This window comes from Emys orbicularis, chromosome 2, assembly GCF_028017835.1.
Source record: "Emys orbicularis isolate rEmyOrb1 chromosome 2, rEmyOrb1.hap1, whole genome shotgun sequence".
NCBI classification, from domain to species: Eukaryota; Metazoa; Chordata; order Testudines; family Emydidae; genus Emys; species Emys orbicularis.
In genome coordinates, this window is record NC_088684.1 from 38,916,008 (window position 1) to 38,935,034 (window position 19,027).

Consider the following 19,027-nt stretch of genomic DNA (forward strand, 5'->3'; position numbering starts at 1 on the left):
TTAAGGAACTTGAGTGGTGTGATGTGGTAGAAGAGGTAGATGATTACTTGTGTTGCCAAATGTTGGAATCTGGGAGGCCAGAGGAGATTCCAGTAAACCAAACGAGAGAGAACAGTGGTTTGAATCAGGGTGTGACAGTGTACCCCATAAGGCTTTATGGGGGGGTGCTTATAAATGTATCTTTATGGGGTGGGTGCTTATAAATGTATGTATGATATAACTGGAATAGGGTTTTGCTACATATGCTATGTAACATATCTATGTAAAGGTTATGATCTACTGGTTATGTTCATCCTAGTTGTATGCAGGCACCATTCATGTGTTCAAAGTTATGTATTCTTGCTTGATTTCTAAGTAAGCTTTGTGAGGCATTTGGTCAGCTTCTTTAGGAAGGAATTTGCAAGGTTAAGTACCCGATCAAGAAGCATTTGGGGAACAATGCATCTTGGAATGCTCCAATCCACATAAGAAGTCTTCCTGGAGACATACAAGATACCATATGGACAATGGCTTCTGCCTGTAAAGACTGAGTCATGCGTGGACATGTGACTTGCCCAGGTGGCTCCAGAACTCCATCTTGGAGCTGGACTTTGCATAGGAGTGAGGAGGGGGGTCTCCACCCACAAGAGAAAGTCTATTTAAACCCGTGTGAGACCACTCCGTTTTGTCTTCAGCTGGCTAAAGAACGAGCCTCTCCACCCCTGCCCCCCCAGGATACTTGAAGGAAACTGGAACAAAGGACAGTAACCAGGGGCTGCTAACAGGGAGTTTCGCAAGGGAGTTTGGAAGGGGAGCGGGAAGGGGGTGAGGGTCCCTTGCCGGTTCTATCTGTTTTCCCTTTATTCCCCTTAAAACCTATAAACCAACTACATTCAAAACTTCTTGCTTAAACAACCCTTTCAGCGGACAGGGGGCTGCAGATGGGAGTTTGAGAGGGAGTTTGACAGAGGGAGGCTTACGATGTTTAGGAAGACCCGCAACACCTGTGCCAGCACTGCTTCTGTCTCCTCCACCTGCGCCTGTAGCCAGACAGAGCGCCTGAGCATGGATACTTCTACCCAGATCCTGGTGTGGTTTTGCAGAGACTGTAACTTGCAATTTCCACTTACTGATATCCAGGCTGGGGGGGACCATCCAATGTGAAAGGTGCCTGCTCGTGGAATCTCTCAGGCAGCAGGTGGGAGAGCTACAGGAGGAGGTGGCTAGGTTAAGGAGCATCCGAATCCACGAGCAATTCCTGGACAGTGTCCATGTGGAGACAGCTGAGGTAACTGTCCCAGTACACAGGACTACTGATACACCACTGGTGGAGGAGGAGATGGCTCAGGGTGGACACTGGCAGCTGGTTACTTCTGGTAGCAGGCAGTGCTCCACCCCTGCTCCGAACCCTCCCGCCATGGTAATAGGTAACCCTTATGCTCTTCTTGATACAGGAAAGAAGGAATCACCCCCTACAGTAAAGGAGGAGAAGCCTCGTACCCCTAAGGCTGGGAGGTCTGCTGCCACCACTGCGAATAGGAAACGTAGGGTAGTGGTGGTTGGAGACTCTCTGCTGAGGGGGACGGAGGTGCCCATCTGTCGCCCTGACATTTCATCTCGGGAGGTATGCTGCCTGCCGGGAGCCCGTATCCGAAATGTTACGGAGGCATTGTCGAGGATTATCCAGCCCTCTGACTACTACCCCATGCTACTCATCCATGTGGGCACAAATGATACTGCGCAGTGTGACACTGAGCGGATCAAGAGTGACTACAGGGCTCTGGGAGTACGGGTGAAGGAGTTTGGAGCACAGGTGGTATTCTCTTCGATTCTTCCTGTCAAAGGTAGGGGCCCGGGCAGAGACAGATGCATCACGGAGGTGAATGCCTGGCTGCGAAGATGGTGTCGCCAGGAGGGCTTTGGCTTCCTCGACCACGGGATGCTATTCGAGGAAGGACTGCTAGGCAGAGATGGCGTTCACCTTTCGAGGAGGGGAAAGACCCTATTTGGACACAGACTGGCTAACCTAGTGAGGAGGGCTTTAAACTAGGTTCGACGGGGACAGGTGAGCAAAGCCCACAGGTAAGTGGGGAACATGGAGACCTGGGAGATGGGTCGGAAACGAGAGGGAGTGTGGGCTATATTGGCAGAGAGAAAGGAGGGTCAGGACAAAACTGGGAGGCAAGATCAAACCAGTATCTTAGATGCCTATATACAAATGCGAGAAGTATGGGTAAAAAGTAGGAAGAACTGAAGTGCTAATAAATAAATACAACGATGACATTGTTGGCATCACTGAAACTTGGTGGGATAGTACACATGATTGGAATGTTAGTGTGGATGGGTACAGCTTGCTCAGGAAGGATAGACAGGGGAAAAAGGGAGGAGGTGTTGCCTTATATATTAAAAATGTACATACTTGGACTGAGGTGGAGATGGACATAGGAGACGGAAGTGTTGAGAGTCTCTGGGTTAGGCTAAAAGGGGTAAAAAACAAGGGTGATGTCATGCTAGGAGTCTACTACAGGCCACCTAACCAGATGGAAGAGGTGGATGAGGCTTTTTTTAAACAACTAACAAAATCATCCAAAGCCCAAGATTTGGTGGTGATGGGGGACTTCAACTATCCAGATATATGTTGGGAAAATAACACAGCGGGGCACAGACTATCCAACAAATTCTTGGACTGCATTGCAGACAACTTTTTATTTCAGAAGGTTGAAAAAGCTACTAGGGGGGAAGCTGTTCTAGACTTGATTTTAACAAATAGGGAGGAACTCGTTGAGAATTTGAAAGTAGAAGGCAGCTTGGGTGAAAATGATCATGAAATCATAGAGTTTGCAATTCTAAGGAAGGGTAGAAGGGAGAACAGCAAAATAGAGACAATGGATTTCAGGAAGGCGGATTTTGGTAAGCTCAGAGATCTGATAGGCAAGGTCCCATGGGAATCAAGACTGAGGGGAAAAACAACTGAGGAGAGTTGGCAGTTTTTCAAAGGGACACTATTAAGGGCCCAAAAGCAAGCTATTCCGCTGGTTAGGAAAGATAGAAAATGTGGCAAAAGACCGCCTTGGCTTAACCACGAGATCTTGCATGATCTAAAAAATAAAAAGGAGTCATATAAAAAATGGAAACTAGGACAGATTACAAAGGATGAATATAGGCAAACAACACAGGAATGCAGGGGCAAGATTAGAAAGGCAAAGGCACAAAATGAGCTCAAACTAGCTACAGGAATAAAGGGAAACAAGAAGACTTTTTATCAATACATTAGAAGCAAGAGGAAGACCAAAGACAGGGTAGGCCCACTGCTCAGTGAAGAGGGAGAAACAGTAACAGGAAACTTGGAAATGGCAGAGATGCTTAATGACTTCTTTGTTTCGGTCTTCACCGAGAAGTCTGAAGGAATGCCTAACATAGTGAATGCTAATGGGAAGGGGGTAGATTTAGCAGATAAAATAAAAAAAGAACAAGTTAAAAATCACTTAGAAAAGTTAGATGCCTGCAAGTCACCAGGGCCTGATGAAATGCATCCTAGAATACTCAAGGAGCTAATACAGGAGGTATCTGAGCCTCTAGCTATTATCTTTGGAAAATCATGGGAGACGGGAGAGATTCCAGAAGACTGGAAAAGGGCAAATATAGTGCCCATCTATAAAAAGGGAAATAAAAACAACCCAGGAAACTACAGACCAGTTAGTTTAACTTCTGTGCCAGGGAAGATAATGGAGCAAGTAATTAAGGAAATCATCTGCAAACACTTGGAAGGTGGTAAGGTGATAGGGAACAGCCAGCATGGATTTGTAAAGAACAAATCGTGTCAAATCAATCTGATAGCTTTCTTTGATAGGATAACGAGTCTTGTGGATAAGGGAGAAGCTGTGGATGTGGTATACCTAGACTTTAGTAAGGCATTTGATACGGTCTCGCATGATATTCTTATCGATAAACTAGGCAAATACAATTTAGATGGGGCTACTATAAAGTGGGTGCATAACTGGCTGGATAACCGTACTCAGAGAGTTGTTATTAATGGTTCCCAATCCTGCTGGAAAGGCATAACAAGTGGGGTTCTGCAGGGGTCTGTTTTGGGACCGGCTCTGTTCAATATCTTCATTAATGACTTAGATATTGGCATAGAAAGTACGCTTATTAAGTTTGCGGATGATACCAAACTGGGAGAGATTGCAACTGCTTTGGAGGACAGGGTCATAATTCAAAATGATCTGGACAAATTGGAGAAATGGTCTGAGTTAAACAGGATGAAGTTTAACACAGGCAAATGCAAAGTGCTCCACTTAGGAAGAAAAAATCAGTTTCACACATACAGAATGGGAAGAGACTGTCTAGGAAGGAGTACGGCAGAAAGGGATCTAGGGGTTATAGTGGACCACAAGCTAAATATGAGTCAACAGTGTGATGCTGTTGCAAAAAAAGCAAACATGATTCTGGGATGTATTAACAGGTGTGTTGTGAGCAAGACACGAGAAGTCATTCTTCCGCTCTACTCTGCTCTGGTTAGGGCTCAGCTGGAGTACTGTGTCCAGTTCTGGGCACCGCATTTCAAGAAAGATGTGGAGAAATTGGAGAGGGTCCAGAGAAGAGCAACAAGAATGATTAAAGGTCTTGAGAACATGACCTATGAAGGAAGGCTGAAAGAATTGGGTTTGTTTAGTTTGGAAAAGAGAAGACTGAGCAGGGACATGATAGCAGTTTTCAGGTATCTAAAAGGGTGTCATAAGGAGGAGGGAGAAAACTTGTTCACCTTAGCCTCTAAGGATAGAACAAGAAGCAATGGGCTTAAACTGCAGCAAGGGAGGTCTAGGTTGGACATTAGGAAAAAGTTCCTAACTGTCAGGGTGGTTAAACACTGGAATAAATTGCCTAGGGAGGTTGTGGAATCTCCATCTCTGGAGATATTTAAGAGTAGGTTAGATAAATGTCTATCAGGGATGGTCTAGACAGTATTTGGTCCTGCCATGTGGGCAGGGGACTGGACTCAATGACCTCTCGAGGTCCCTTCCAGTCCTAGAATCTATGAATCTATGAATAAACTACAGGGGGTGTGAGTGATTGCTGGACCCAGGCTAAAAGGAGATTAGCCTGTAAAAGGGAGCATTCTGGAACTGGTGAGGATCTTATCTGTATTCAGTTTGATTAGAAATAGATTTGTGCATTTTATTTTGCTTGGTGACTTACTTTGTTCTGTCTGTTACTACTTGGAACCACTTAAATCCTACTTTCTGTATTAAATAAAATCACTTTTTTACTTATTAATTAACTCAGAGTATGTATTAATACCTGGGAGAGCAAACAATTGTGCATATCTCTCTATCAGTGTTATAGAGGGCGAACAATTTATGAGTTTACCCTGCATAAGCTTTATACAGGGTAAAATGGATTTATTTGGGTTTAGACCCTATTGGGAGTTGGGCATCTGAGTGCTAAAGACAAGCACACTTCTGTGAGCTGTTTTCAGGTAAACCTGCAGCTTTGGGGCAAGTAATTCAGACCCTGGGTCTTTGTTGGAGCAGAGGGGAGTGTCTGGCTCAGCAAGACAGGGTGCTGGAGTCCTGAGCTGGCAGGGAAAACAGGAGCAGGGGTAGTCTTTGCACATCGGGTGGCAGCTCCCAAGGGGGTTTCTGTGATCCAACCCGTCACACAGGGTTTTGGCAATAAGTACAGAGAAGTGACAGATTTTAAATTCTGCAAGGATTGATCGGAACATGAAACAAGTGCTGACAGAACGTTCCAGTGATTGTGGAATTGTGCAAGAAGAAACAAGACTTTTTTTAGAATTATTTTGAAAGTTTATTTTTGAAGCAACAATATGAGGGACGGAAATGAAGGAAAAGTCTATATTTTGCAGCATGTAGTTGGTGCTAATCAGCACTCAACAATGTTTCCCTACAGAAATGCTCCAATAGTTCATTCTTCTCACTGCACTTTTACATTTTAATGGATGTGAAGTCCACAGAATAGTAAATAATTACTTTGTGTTGGTGCTGCTGCCGGCAAAACTGTGAAGTCCCTGCACACTAGTTCAGTTAGTCAGTTTCATGCTTGGATAAATTAACAATAACATTGCCTTAAATCCTCTTGCAAATAAATTAAACTGCTCCCTTTCAGTTACAGCCGGGGTGGCCAAAATGCAGCCTATGGAGTTCTACAAAGCAGCTCCAGTCTGCTTGGCTGGAGATGGAGCATCACATGCTGGGAGCTGTAATCTCCTAAATGGGTTAGCACTTTCTTGTTTGGAGTTTGTCTAGTGGGACCATGGTATGTGTTATGGTATTGAGAAGTAATGCTGGGTCACCAGGCCGCCTCAAAACAGCAACAAGCTACTACCTGGTGACAAGTCAGGACAAGACAGTCTTCTGGTTCCAAAAGCTGAGTGGAGTGCTAAGTGGGGGCGGCCTGGGAGTGGTGCTAGATGGATGCATGCACAGGCTTTTCCTTCTTTAAGACAGGGAGCGTTGCCAACTCTTGTGATTTTTATCATGGATCTCAGGATATTTGGTGTTTTCCTTTAAAGCCCCAACTCTTGGAGTTGTGAGCGTTTGTTTTTAACAAATTAGAGTGTTTTTAGCCCTATTCATTGCGGGGGGGAAAAACTTGAGAAGACAAAGTAGGGTCCCAAGACCCAGCGGGCAAATACAAGGACCCCCAAACTGTTTATTTTCTAGCAGCTCATGATTTGAACCCAATGGTAAGTGTGATGGAGGGAAGAGGGGCTCCTGGCTTTTGAATGCCTGGGGTTGGCAAGAGGCCTGTGCTGTGAGGGGTGGCAGGCAACAAGTCACCAAGCTGGGAAGTCAGTGAAGCTGTTAATGTGTGTGTGGCGGGGGTGGGGGGCTGGTCGGCATGAAAACAGCCAGCCCCAGCAGCTCACGTTACCCCGCCCGCAGTCAGGCAGCAGGACTAGCGGCCTCGGGGCACAGGGCCCCGCCGCGTGTGAGGTGAGCTCCGCGCGTGGGGGTGGGGGCTCGGAAACCAACCAGCCCGGCGCAGCCCAGCTCGGCCCGCCCCGGTCCCGGCAGCGCCGCCTCCTGCCCCTCCCGCCTCACACACAGACGCTTCCTGCGCGGGGCCGGGCGCAGCGGGGTCGCGGCGGCTGCTGAGTTAAAGGTACGGGGGCCGGCCTGGCGCGGCTGCAGGGGCCCCTGCTGCGCGGGGAGCTGCCCTGACGCGGCCTCCGCGGCGTGCCCGGCAGGGAGCCGCCCGAAGCGCCGGAGAGGCGCGGGCGGAACCGCCTCTGGGCAGGGCCCCTCGGGCCGGGGTCGGTGAGTGAGAGGCTGGGCAGGTAGCGCGTCCCCAGGGCCCGGCCGGGATCCCGCTGCCCCCGGGCGCTGGCAGCGGAGCAGCGTCCTGGCAGCCGGAGGCGGCGGCGGCTCCTCACATTACTGGCGGGTGAAGTCATCGTGTCCATTGTCTCCCGTCAGCTCCCGGCCGGGCCGCCAGCGGGGGGAGCCCGGGCTGCGGCGCCAAGGGGGGCGCGTCCCCCTCTCTCGCCGCACACGGCCGGGAGCTCTGCCAGGGCCGAGCTGGGGGCGCTGTGGCCCCGCACGGGGTGGGTCAGGGTCTGCTAGCGGGGGGCGAGGCTCCCCATAGGGCGAGGGGGCCTGGGAATGGCCAGCGGGTGGGGAGACGTTACCAGCCCCGATTTGCCGTTAATCCCCAGGCGGAGAGAGAGAGACCCCGATTCTTGTGGGGAGCCTGTAGCACCCCCACCTAGAAAAGGGTCTGGAGCAGCGACTAACACGCCTCTTGAATTGAACCTTAAAAGTAACCCCGGGTGGAGAGCGGGAGAGAGACTAATGCCCCCACCACAAGAGACTGGATTACATCTACTTGAGACCTATCATCCACCACTGGCACGGTGGTGTAATGTGGGCAATGCTAGTGTAGACAAGCCTCCAGGCGCTGCTGCTGGCATGTTTAACATGTAGACCTGTTTGGAGTGTGGTTACGTGGCTAATGCCCCTTGGTGCCTTGTCAACACTAGCATTTTTACCAGTGGATTTGCACTGGTGGTAATGTAGGAGTGGGAGATTTTTCCCAAAAAAAGTCTGGTGTGGACATAGCCATAGAGCCTTAAAATTAGTGGGTGAGGGTGTGGTTGGGGTAGGAAAATAGAGCTGGAAACACAAACAACCTTAAAATTAAATATCCAGGTAGGAATTCTGAGACCCAAACAAATGACCGAGGGACCTGAACCAGTGCAGGTCTGAAGGTGGGATCCCCTGGGGCTCTACCCATAAATAAGAACATAAGGGGCAGTTCTGCTTGAGGGAGCCTCCTATGTCTTTCGCTTATGTTTTAAGAAGCGAGATGTAGAACGCTAGTATCTGCATGGAGCAAACAAGCAGGGGAGGAGATTGGCATTGGTATTCTTGAGGATTCTTAATACAATATGACTATTTCCACATGGTGGGCACAACAGCTTTCATTTCTATTAATGTTTTAGCGGGCATTGGTTTTGATTAGTGTTTTATATCAGCTTTTACTCAAAATGTGATGCTAATCATCACCAAGGTCAAAATCGTGAAAAGGGCAAAGTGTATTTGAGGAGTGGGGAATTGCAGGGCTGAATGCTGCAGATATATCTAATCAGAACCTTAGATTTTCTTATTTTATTTCCCTGGATATTTTTCTTTTGTCCCACCCACCTCCAAATAAAGCTTCTAAAACTTTATTGCCAGTGGAAACGCTGGATTTCAGCATATGTTGAGCTACTTTTCACTTTGTCCACTGCAAAGGAAGGTTTTCAGTTTAGTATTATGATTGAGAATGAAGTGTTTTTTTTTAATTCACTTTTTTCAAGAGATCTGTCTATCAACTGACTTGTGGATCTAATCGGAGGGATCCAAATGGGAGTAAAATATAAAATGGAAATTGCACTAACTGGCAAAATTCATTTGCATCTACAGAAATGGTGATGGCCTTACGTGACTGAACTATTTTGCTAAATTTTACTCCTGTTGAGCTGTGAAACTGTTTGAAAGTGTAAATACAGTTAAAAATCAGGAAAACATGTAGGCATTTTGTTTTCAGTATTCCCTGAAAATTAGTGCTGTTTTGCATTTTATTCAGATTGGAAAATGAAAATAAACTGGTCAGTTTCACTTTCTCTTGTACAGGTAGTAATGCTGCTGCTCTTTGGGACTACAGTTCTACAGAAAAAGGCTTACGGTTTAAAAAAAATACATTAGTCTTGAAATTAGAAAAATCTGGCAAACATTTCCAATGTTTTATCAAACCCTTTTATTTTTGAACAAAATATAAATATTAAGGTAAAAAGTAATTGTCGCTTTTAAATGATTTGAAGTCTAGTGCCTGGCTCAAGCTCTGTGTATTTCCAGCCATTTTTAGCTTTGCAGAAATGAGGATAGGTTTGATCATTAATTCTAAAAGTGTGAACTGAAAAATAACTGTCTTATATGCAAAATGGCAGAACTTGTATGCAAGAGTCATCAGAATTCTTAAATTTCTATTTAGTGACGACAGCAGTGGATCAGGAAGAGGGAAGGTATTTGACAGATGTAAATGTGTACCTTTATGAAGTATGTCCGTCTTACCCTCTGAGTTAACAAAATGTTATGACTGCTTCCTATCTTATTTGTCCAGTAAGTAGGTTGCTCTACCATACATCTTATGATCCACTCCCCAACCCCCCTTTTACCCTGTTGTGGTGCCCACCACAATGCTTTTGTGGGCAGGACATCTGAATCCTTTCTTAATACTAAAAATCCTGCTTTGAGGCTAGTGACAAAGGGCTGTGAGCTTTCAAGCACAGCAACTACTTTTTTTTGCACCCATATCCTCTTATGCCCAAGTGCAGTGTCTCTGATATGTTGTTAATTTACTCTGGCCCCGGTCAAAGGTCCAGAAATCATTCTCTAACTTGCACCCTGAATTATAATGCAGTATGCTGTTGATAAGTCACCAGATTTTGGAGAAGAATTTTTAATAATTAAAACAGGAGCATAGACACACAAGCACTTAAATTCCAAAGTGTTTGGTCTGACTCCTAATCTGTAAGAGGAGCGAAGATTCAAACTGATTCTTGCTTACGGTTAATAAAAGTTCTTCAGAGGACCAGTTCTAATGTTCATGTTTATGGTTGTTTACTCATAAGGGAGCTAATTTCAATTTTCCTTTCCCTCTGCATTTATTCCAGCTGTAAGTTTCCAGTGTCACTTCTGCATTAGCTGATGGAAGATGTGTAACTGTGGATGAACCAATGCACGTGCACAACTTCAAGATAAGAATGGTGGTGTATGTTGTATTGCTAAGTACAACTGACTTGCACATGGAGATAAACTTCCACCAAGAAGGTAACCAGACGCTTTAAGTTTTGTTTTTCAGTGACTTGTGATACATGTTTTTATTTTCTGTACTAAGATGCTACATACATACCTAGTAGAATACAAATTTTTCAGTACATCTAATTAGTGGCAGGCAGAAGGTGACTTTTTTATTTCTTTGACTCATTAGATTTATATGCGATTTGCCTTCTTGATACTCAGTTTTCCATGATGTGTGTGTGTTGTGTTTTGTTGTTGTTGTTTTTTTTAATTATTAATCTTGAGTGAGGACATTTTCAAGAAAAACACAAGAGATATGGCTATCTCTTGTTTCACTTGTAGATTTCCATTAGTCTGTGCCATACAATAAACTAAAAATATAAAAATGGGAAAAAATCAATAGCCATATAAGTACTAATCACTTATCAAATACAGATAAATGACCCAACCTAGGATCTTCCAAACTAAAGACCACTGCTAAAAAGAATACAATTTTGATCCCATATAGCCACTACCCTCAGTACTTTCCTTATCAGAAGGGGAAGATCAGCAACATTATTAAAATGTAGCTAAATTCTGGTGATCTATAAAGTTTTCACTGAAAACAGTTAACTTCTGAACATTTTTTTTTTTGAGCAGACATATTTTCATTAATTTTCTGTAGCGATGTAGTACATATATAGATTCTGTGGTAACATGTTAATCTATTGATTTTTATTTTTTCATCTGATCACTTCTAAATTCTAATTTCTGTGACCACCTACCACCATTACACACACACTTTTTTTCTTGTCAGAGAGGTAGCAGCTAATCTAAATGAAGAGTTTCTGTGTGTCTGGAGGGGTCAGTCTTTCTTTCCTCAGTAACTTGTATTTTTGGCAGTTCTTGTGCACCATGTCATAGTTTTTACTTTCAAAATGGTGCTTCAATAGCACTCTGCATATTTTTTTTTTCTTTTAGTGAAGCACCACTCTTTCATTTTTTGGCTCCAGAAACTAAAAGAAAGAAGTAGAAGACTTCCAAAGAGAACCATAAATGCATTGTGTATAAGTAGTATGTTACAGGCCTTGATTACAGGCTCGTTTGTGGCATTTACACTCAGGCTGCTGTTCAGAGGAACCTCCTTAGTTTCCCACTGAGCCCAGTGTCTATACTATCACAGACTGCTCCTTAAGAGAAGCCACTGAGCCCACACATTCCTTAGCTGAGGTATTGGAAGGGCAAAAATCCCACCTCGATCCTTTGCAGCATTAGGTGGATGTGAGATAGGAGAGGCCTGGTGTGATTTCATAGCTGAATGAAGCTTTCCCAGCAAACAAGGTGGAACTTTGACTCTAATCCCTTTACTTGACTTTCCCAGAAGGTGCAATATACTTCAAAGGAAGTCACAAACCCCACCTTCAACTAAAAGGTTTGTTCTTGGACTCAGAAAAGGCTAAAATGCTTCCATTCCTTCAGTCCTTTTCAAAGAATGGGAAAGTTTACAGCAGGGGTCGGCAGCCTTTCAGAAGTGCTGTGCCGAGTCTTCATGTATTCACTCTAATTTAAGGTTTTGTGTGCCAGTAATCCATTTTAACGTTTTTAGAAGGTCTCATTCTATAAGTCTGATATATAACTAAACTATTGTTGTATGTAAAGTAAATAAGGTTTTTAAAATGTTTAAGAAGCTTCATTTAAAATTAAATTAAAATGCAGAGCCCCCCGGACCGATGGCCAGGACCCGGGCAGTGTGAGTGCCACTGAAAATCAGCTCGTGCGCTGCCTTTGGCACGCGTGCCATAGGTTGCCTATCCCTGGTTTACAGTGACCCTCCCTCTAATATATAAGTTAAGGATTCCTCTCAAAGGAATCCTGCTGCAGGACTATTACTCTCTTGTTAGACAAGTAGCTAAAACACTGCACACTGCCCTCTACAAATTAAAAATAGCTATAAAAGGATTTTTTTCGGAAGAATGAATATCAGTACAAATTCTTACAGGTTCACTCAACTCTTGGCTATTACCTTATGCTGGAAATCTCCTGATGTAAAAATTGTGTTTTAAGCATGCTTTTGGCTAGAACGTGTAACGTGGCTAACAGGAATTCTAATAAGTGTACGTAGGTGCTTCTTCGTGTTCTACAACATTCTCTCTCTGGAGGCCGGTGTATCCCTAAAGTGTTACCTGTAAACTCTAGGGCACCCCACCTTTACCCTTCCGTGGGCTCAAGGGGTAACCTAGTTAATTTAGGCACCCTCTCTTTCTTCCCCCCATTTCCTAGGGCTCCGGGAAAAAGGCACCTACCATTACCCTGTTCCAAAGGCTCAGGGCCATCCTTACCCAGTTCTTAGGACTCAAGGTATAGTATTCTGTGGGCTTGTGGGGCCTTTTACCAGTGAAAGAGCCTTACACAGTAATATCCTTAGCTTCTATTTATTAATAGTTACCAAAACAGAATGCACACGCTAAGCATATAATGCTCACCACTCCCGATAAGGCAGATGAACTTTTCCTAGTGGCCAGTCAGGATCAGGTCATCTGGGGACTCCAGCTTCTGCATGATATAGTTGGCAGGGTGTTGAGGTCTGGCAGCTCTGATCTTGGGTTGTGTCTTGGAGTTGGTTCCAAAGAACTTCCTTTTGGACCCCAGTTTATGTAGTTAAACTTGAGTCCTGCTTAGCTATACGTTAGCCAATAATTTTAAACTAAAGTACTACAAAACAGTATTTTTAACCAATCCTGGTCCATTATGAAACAGTTCTTTATCCAATCATACCCCACCACCTTAGTTGATATAAATATTGCAAAATTAGTTATGCAACAGACAGAAACAATCAAAGAACCAGACAAACCATACAGATAAACAATAGAGAAGTAGGGACCATACAAATAAAACAATAAAGAACTATAGATTCCACATTCACAACTTTGATAAGTGGTTCCTTGCCTGACAGAATGCTATCAAACAAAGTTTTCTTTAAATATCTTAAGATTTGTTTCTTTATCTGGTGATGGTGGGTACTATTGGGACAGGAGCACCTTCTTAACAGCCTGATATTTAATTGTTTTAATGTAATTTAGATGGAATGTGAGAATGAGACTTTCTGCTTCTTGGCTCATGGCTGCCACTGTCCTAATGCGGCTGCAGAAAAAGGTTTCAAACCTTACAAAACATGTCTTCAAAAAGAAAATTGAAGGGTGAAGAAAATTTTCAAAAGGAAAACTGAAAATCCATCAGGGAGGGAGGGGTAGCTCAGTGGTTTGAGCATTGGCCTGCTAAACCCAGGGTTGTGAGTTCAATCCTTGAGGGGGCCATTTAGGGATCTGGGGTAAAATCAGTACTTGGTCCTGCTAGGGCAGGGAGGGATAGCTCAGTGGTTTGAGCATTGACCTGCTAGACCCTGGGTTGTGAGTTCAACCTTTGAGGGGGCCACTTAGGGATATGGGGCAAAAATTGGTTGGATGATTTAATTGGGGATTGGTCCTGCTTTGAGCAGGGGATTGGACTAGATGATCTCCTGAGGTCCCTTCCAACCCTGATAATCTATGATCAGGAATTATGAGTTTGCTGCAGCTCTGCTTATCATAGCTGATTGTTCCTGTATATTTTCTAAGCGGTTCTTCCTAGACATACACTTCATTTTATCCAAATATTCTAGAAAATACTCTATAAAACACCTACTGGCTTTTTAATATGTTAATTGTCATAGCTCTGGACTTTCTAAAGCTGCCAAACCATGTTATGGCCATCTCATTTGTAGTCCACTGGATTTTCTGGCACATGGGGGATGGAGCTTCTCTTTTAAGCTAAAGTTCATCGCCCTTTCCTTCAGTAGTCCCACATATTTTGTGGAGGAACTAGACTATGCCCTCAAGGCTGTTTCTGTGGAATTCTCTCATTTTGTCCTTTTCACAAGTCATCAGTGACACCTCAAGTTTTGGGAATTTTTTTTTTTAATAAGTATCAATTTTAGCAGTCGACCACTTAATCAGATGATTTAATTGAGAGTAGATTGGCTGTTTTGATGGAATCTGGGCAAAAATTATTTCAAGTCAGTGATGCCTTCTAGTTTTGAAGAAAAGGTACTTTACAGAATTTGACACTTTTTTTCCAAAACAGGGAAAACTTCCTTAACTGCCAAAGCTCCAAGACATCAGCACAGCCATGTTCCTGTTTCCATATGAGTGGTTCCTAGGAGCCACCTTTACCCTATTTAATGTTTGGAGAGAAAGCTTTCACGGTGAATTATAATGGTTGTGAACCTCAAATAGATCATTTTATTAAAGACTAGAGGTTCGGGCTGGAAACTCTGTACCAGGTGAACATGGGTTACTGAACATGGGGATTTTATAGTGCCTATCAACTTAAGGGAAGTTTACTGTCATGTTTCTATTATTACAGCACCAGTGTTACCTAAAGTATGGTATACCGGTAGTTCTTCTTTTTTTTTTTTTATTCCCTCCCTCCCCTTTAGACACTCATCAGTCTGCAGAACCTTAACCACAATCATGATGATGACAGTAGTAGCCCTTCAAAAATGGGAGATGTTGATGGGGCCCTACCTAGACACTTTGCTCATCCAGTTCCCTTTCTGTGAAGGAACAGAAGGACGCAGAACTTTCAGTATATTCTAGTTAATTAGCTTAGTAGTGAACAGGAATGGGAGAGAGGAAGAATGCTCACTGATCCTTTTGCAATAAATCTTTTTCTGGAGACTCTGATAAGACATCAAAGTAGAAAAATGTTTTTCCCTTGATAAAGAGGGTGGAATAAACTGATCCATTCAAACCAGATAGTTTCGGTCCTCAACTACACCAGTCCCCCAGAGCTTCAAGTCGCCTTTTCAGACTTGAGGATTTGGTGCTGTACACTGTCCAGACTTCAAATTCTGCAACTCTTCCTGTCAGTAAGATCTCTTCTTACAGGCCCTCTCAATCAGTGATAAATGTATCACTGAACAGCCAGACATGGTAGAAGTGTCTTCTCGATTATAATTGGACCAATGGCATGTTATAACAGAAACCAGCAGGCTGTTTGGAAATCCACTTAGGCACCAGGATGACCTAGGCCCTTTGCTTCATCAGCATCCTCTAGGTAAGCATACTAATGCTGGTTGTCCAGTCTTCCAAACATATAGCACCACAGGGACATCTGACTTTGAACGGACGGTATGTCTGTAGTGGCCTAGCCCAATTGGCAAGGGGATTGAAGAGTAAAGCCCAACAGGAAACTGGTTCTTTTGGTCAGTTGTGCAGAAGTATCCTCCCTTTCCCCATCTGCTCTTCATGTTTCCAGAGCCAACAATTTCACAGTAGACTTGCAAACAAGTTCAGCTGTGAGATCTGAGTCTGGAAGCTAAATTCTTTAATCGTGACCAATTCATAACGTATCCTCAAGGAAGATTTCTTTTCCACAAAGGAATCCTCATGTCCTTCACCAAATACCCCACCCTAGGAGGTCTAAATCAGTACTCATTCTTTATCTTGTTGCTAGGAATACACTGCTTATTTATTACTTTTCTCCAGGGAGTACTTTGCACTTGTCTCAGCTTCCTACCAAAAGTGGTCTTTCTTCCCCCTCCTCCCCCCCATAAGGATATAGCTGTTTACTTTTGTTACCTTTATAAATTAAATAGCGAGATACTTTTTTTTTTTTTTTTTTTTTTTTTTTTTTTTTTTTTTTTAATATTAGGAGAAGCCTAAATCATGTCTCCACAGGAAGTCAGAAGCCCTGTTCATTCAATTTGAAGGTCATAAATGGAGCTGCCACATTTTCAGATTATCTCTAACCAAATGTGTCCTGAATGTTATCCACAGCCTACAAAGCCAAAGTGCTGGTGTACCTGGGAATGTGTAAGATTCCCCATTCAACCATCCTATGCATCCTAGGCTAGGAGAATGTAGAGAGGAACAGTGCTAAGCTACCTCCTGGTGATTCTTCCCCCATTTTCCAAAACTCTGTGGGCTTAAATGTCCACACCTGAACTGATACTGCATTTGGTTACTGGATGCCAAGAATCTTTCTCAGAATTCCTACCTGACTGGTTGTTCTTCTCGCCACCTTCGCTTGTTCTCCCTTTTGCTGCCCAGGTTTACATTTTCTTGTGTGGTGGACTTCTAGTCACAACTCTTATCTGCACTGGTGGCAGTGAGTCACAGAAAAATGAACCTTTCTACCTCTTCTGTGATCTGACACCATTGCAGACATCCAACCAGAGTAAGAGTACAAGAAAGCCTCCTAGTCTCAATGGAGGAATACAGAGTTTTTTCACTATTAACAATTAAGTGACCATTCCAGGATAAAGTAGATCATAGATTAACTAATTGGTTTTCAGCTATGGAAAACTCAAGAGAAATAAAGAGAAGGATGCACCCTGCCTTGCAAGAATGCAAAATATCTTCACTGGGACAGTCTGCACCTTGCCTGACTAAGGAAGGAAAAACAAAAACTCTTGTTTTCAGCACTTGTTTAGTCAGATCATAGAAAACAGCTATACTGCTGCAGATAAGTTTATCCTATATTGCCGATTCAAGGTATTAATATTATTTGATTAAAAAAACTAGGACAAGAACCTGTTCAAATCATGATTTCCACAATACTTGTGTTTTTTGTTTTCACTACCTGCAGTATGACTAGTGTACTTTTTAAGCCATATCTTTTGTTTTCTAAAGCCTTGCAAGGAAGGTCATGCAATAATACTGCAGTACATTTTCAAAGCCCTGATTAGGTTATTTTTCGTGAGGTGACAAACATTGCTGGGGGCTTACTAGGCCTGAAAGTAGTGCCATTATGATAGAGAAGATGTATGGATAATTAAGCAGTAAACTGCAGCAAGCTATATTCTATAGGCCATATTCTCTTTTGGTAAAGCTTCTTTGACTTCATTGCAGTTATGCTTTATTTAGCTCTATTTGGCTATTGATTCATGCCTTGGTTTGTGCTGCCAACCACCAGAGCAGTGCATCAATAGTAAAGAAATGCATATCTTTGACATGTTTTAGTGCTACTGAAGTATGTAAAAAATATAGTAGACAGTTTTGATCATTTAATGGTAGTGTTTGTTTTCCTTTCAAACCCCAATTTTGCTATGGTTTAAAAAAAAAAAAAAAAAAAAAGTTCAGCGAGAAGAAGTTAGAATTCTAAAGGGAGCAGGGCTAGGGGCCTCCAGTTTTCAATACATTAGACCAGAGGTCTCCAAACTTTGAGACGAGGGCCATATTAGATTTTTGAAGGGGCTTCGTGGGCCGAAGCGACCGTGAAAGAAATTAAATACAGTGGAACCCCTCTATAATGTGATAATTGGGGTCCAAAAAATTCAATCGCAGTAAATGCGGGGTCGCGTTATAGTGGGGTTTCAACTTACAACCATTAAGGAAGTTTTGTCCAAGGCAGGAGGAGCAGGACTCCCTGCGCTGCAGACATGCCCTGGGCAGCAGAGTGTGCGCCCTGGCTAGCGGGGGGGAGAGAGAGAAGGGGGGTGGCCAGGGCTTCCTTCAGCCGAAGCCACGGCCGCCCAGAGGATTCAGGGGGCCTGGGGCAAAACGGGGGAGCTGCGGCACTTGTACTCACCAGGCGGCGGTCCGGGTCTTCAGCGGCGGGGGGCCCTTCAGTCGCTCCGCGTCTTTGGCAGCACTGAAGGGCCCCCCGCCGCTGAAGACCTGGACCACCGCCGGGCCCAGGCTCGCGGGGCCCCTGCGAGGCCCAGGGCAAATTGCCCCACTTGCCCCACCCTCTGGGCGGCCCTGGCCGGGGCGCTCGCCACTCAGCCTCTCCTGCTGCGCCGCCTGCCGGGAGGGCTCCGCGCCAGTCCCGCCTGCAAGTTATTTGAAAGTTGTCAGTCGGTGGGGAGGGAAGGACGCGGGCTGCAGGCTGGAGCCGTCCCTGCCGGGGACAGAGGTGAGAACCCCAGGGGCGCGCTGGGGCTGCAGCGAGAGTCACTCCTGCTGCAGCCGCCGGGGCATGGATCCCAAACGCCTCGCGCCCGCTGGACTCGCCCCGCGCCCGCCGGGGCCAGACTCGCCCCGCGTTATAACCGAATTCGCATTCTCGCGGGGCGCGTTATTGCGGGGTTCCACTGAATATGCAAAATCGTTTAAAAAAACACTACTCTACTGTGTCAGTGTTGCATTAAATTCTAAATCAGGTATAAAGATTAATTGATGCAGGTACTGTGAAATCACACAATATTTGTCAATACATTAAAAATCATTTCACATATTTTTTATTTTATTTCTAAAAACTCATTTGTATCCTACAAATACTGTTTGGTTCTATTAGTGCTGTAGTTAAAATTTAACCATTATGAAATTGTTAATTTCCATCTTCTTTACTCCATTTATTGGAGATGTAATTAAGCATCTGGCTTGTATTTTTACTCTAAGGCAGGGGTCCGTGCCTGCTCGGCTGCAGCAGCAACTCTCCCCTAAGTTGGCTCCCCTTTTGGGGGGACACTGGCTCCCGGGGGCACTCACCCCTCCGCACAGCTCAGCTGAGCTTCCTCCCCACCCCCGTGAGTTGCTGCCGGCAGCCCCTCACCCTGCCTGCTCGGCGTGCCTACACAGCTGCAGCCTGCCTGTTTGCTTCTCCCTATACCTGCTTGGCTGCAGCAACGACGCTCCCCTTTTGGGGGGGACACTGGCTCCCAGAGGCACTCGCCCCTCTTCACAGTTCAGCTGTGCTGCCGCCCCATGTGAGCTGCCTCCGGCAGCCCCTCCCCCTGCCTGCCTACTGAGCTGTTCGCTTCTCCTCCCCTGTTGTTTGGA

The 19,027-nt window shown here is 44.6% G+C and overlaps 1 protein-coding gene across 3 annotated transcripts in view; it reads left to right on the top strand.

Moving 5' to 3' along the window:
• Positions 1 to 7,044: 7,044 nt before the first annotated feature.
• The window catches only part of RNF19A (ring finger protein 19A, RBR E3 ubiquitin protein ligase), a 102,057-nt gene continuing 90,074 nt past the window's right edge, over positions 7,045 to 19,027 (top strand). For all 3 annotated transcript variants that reach the window (XM_065399475.1, XM_065399474.1, XM_065399473.1), the window contains exons 1-2: positions 7,045 to 7,107; positions 10,160 to 10,316. The gene's annotated coding sequence lies outside the window, so the exon portion shown is untranslated. The remainder of the gene's footprint in view (positions 7,108 to 10,159; positions 10,317 to 19,027) is intronic.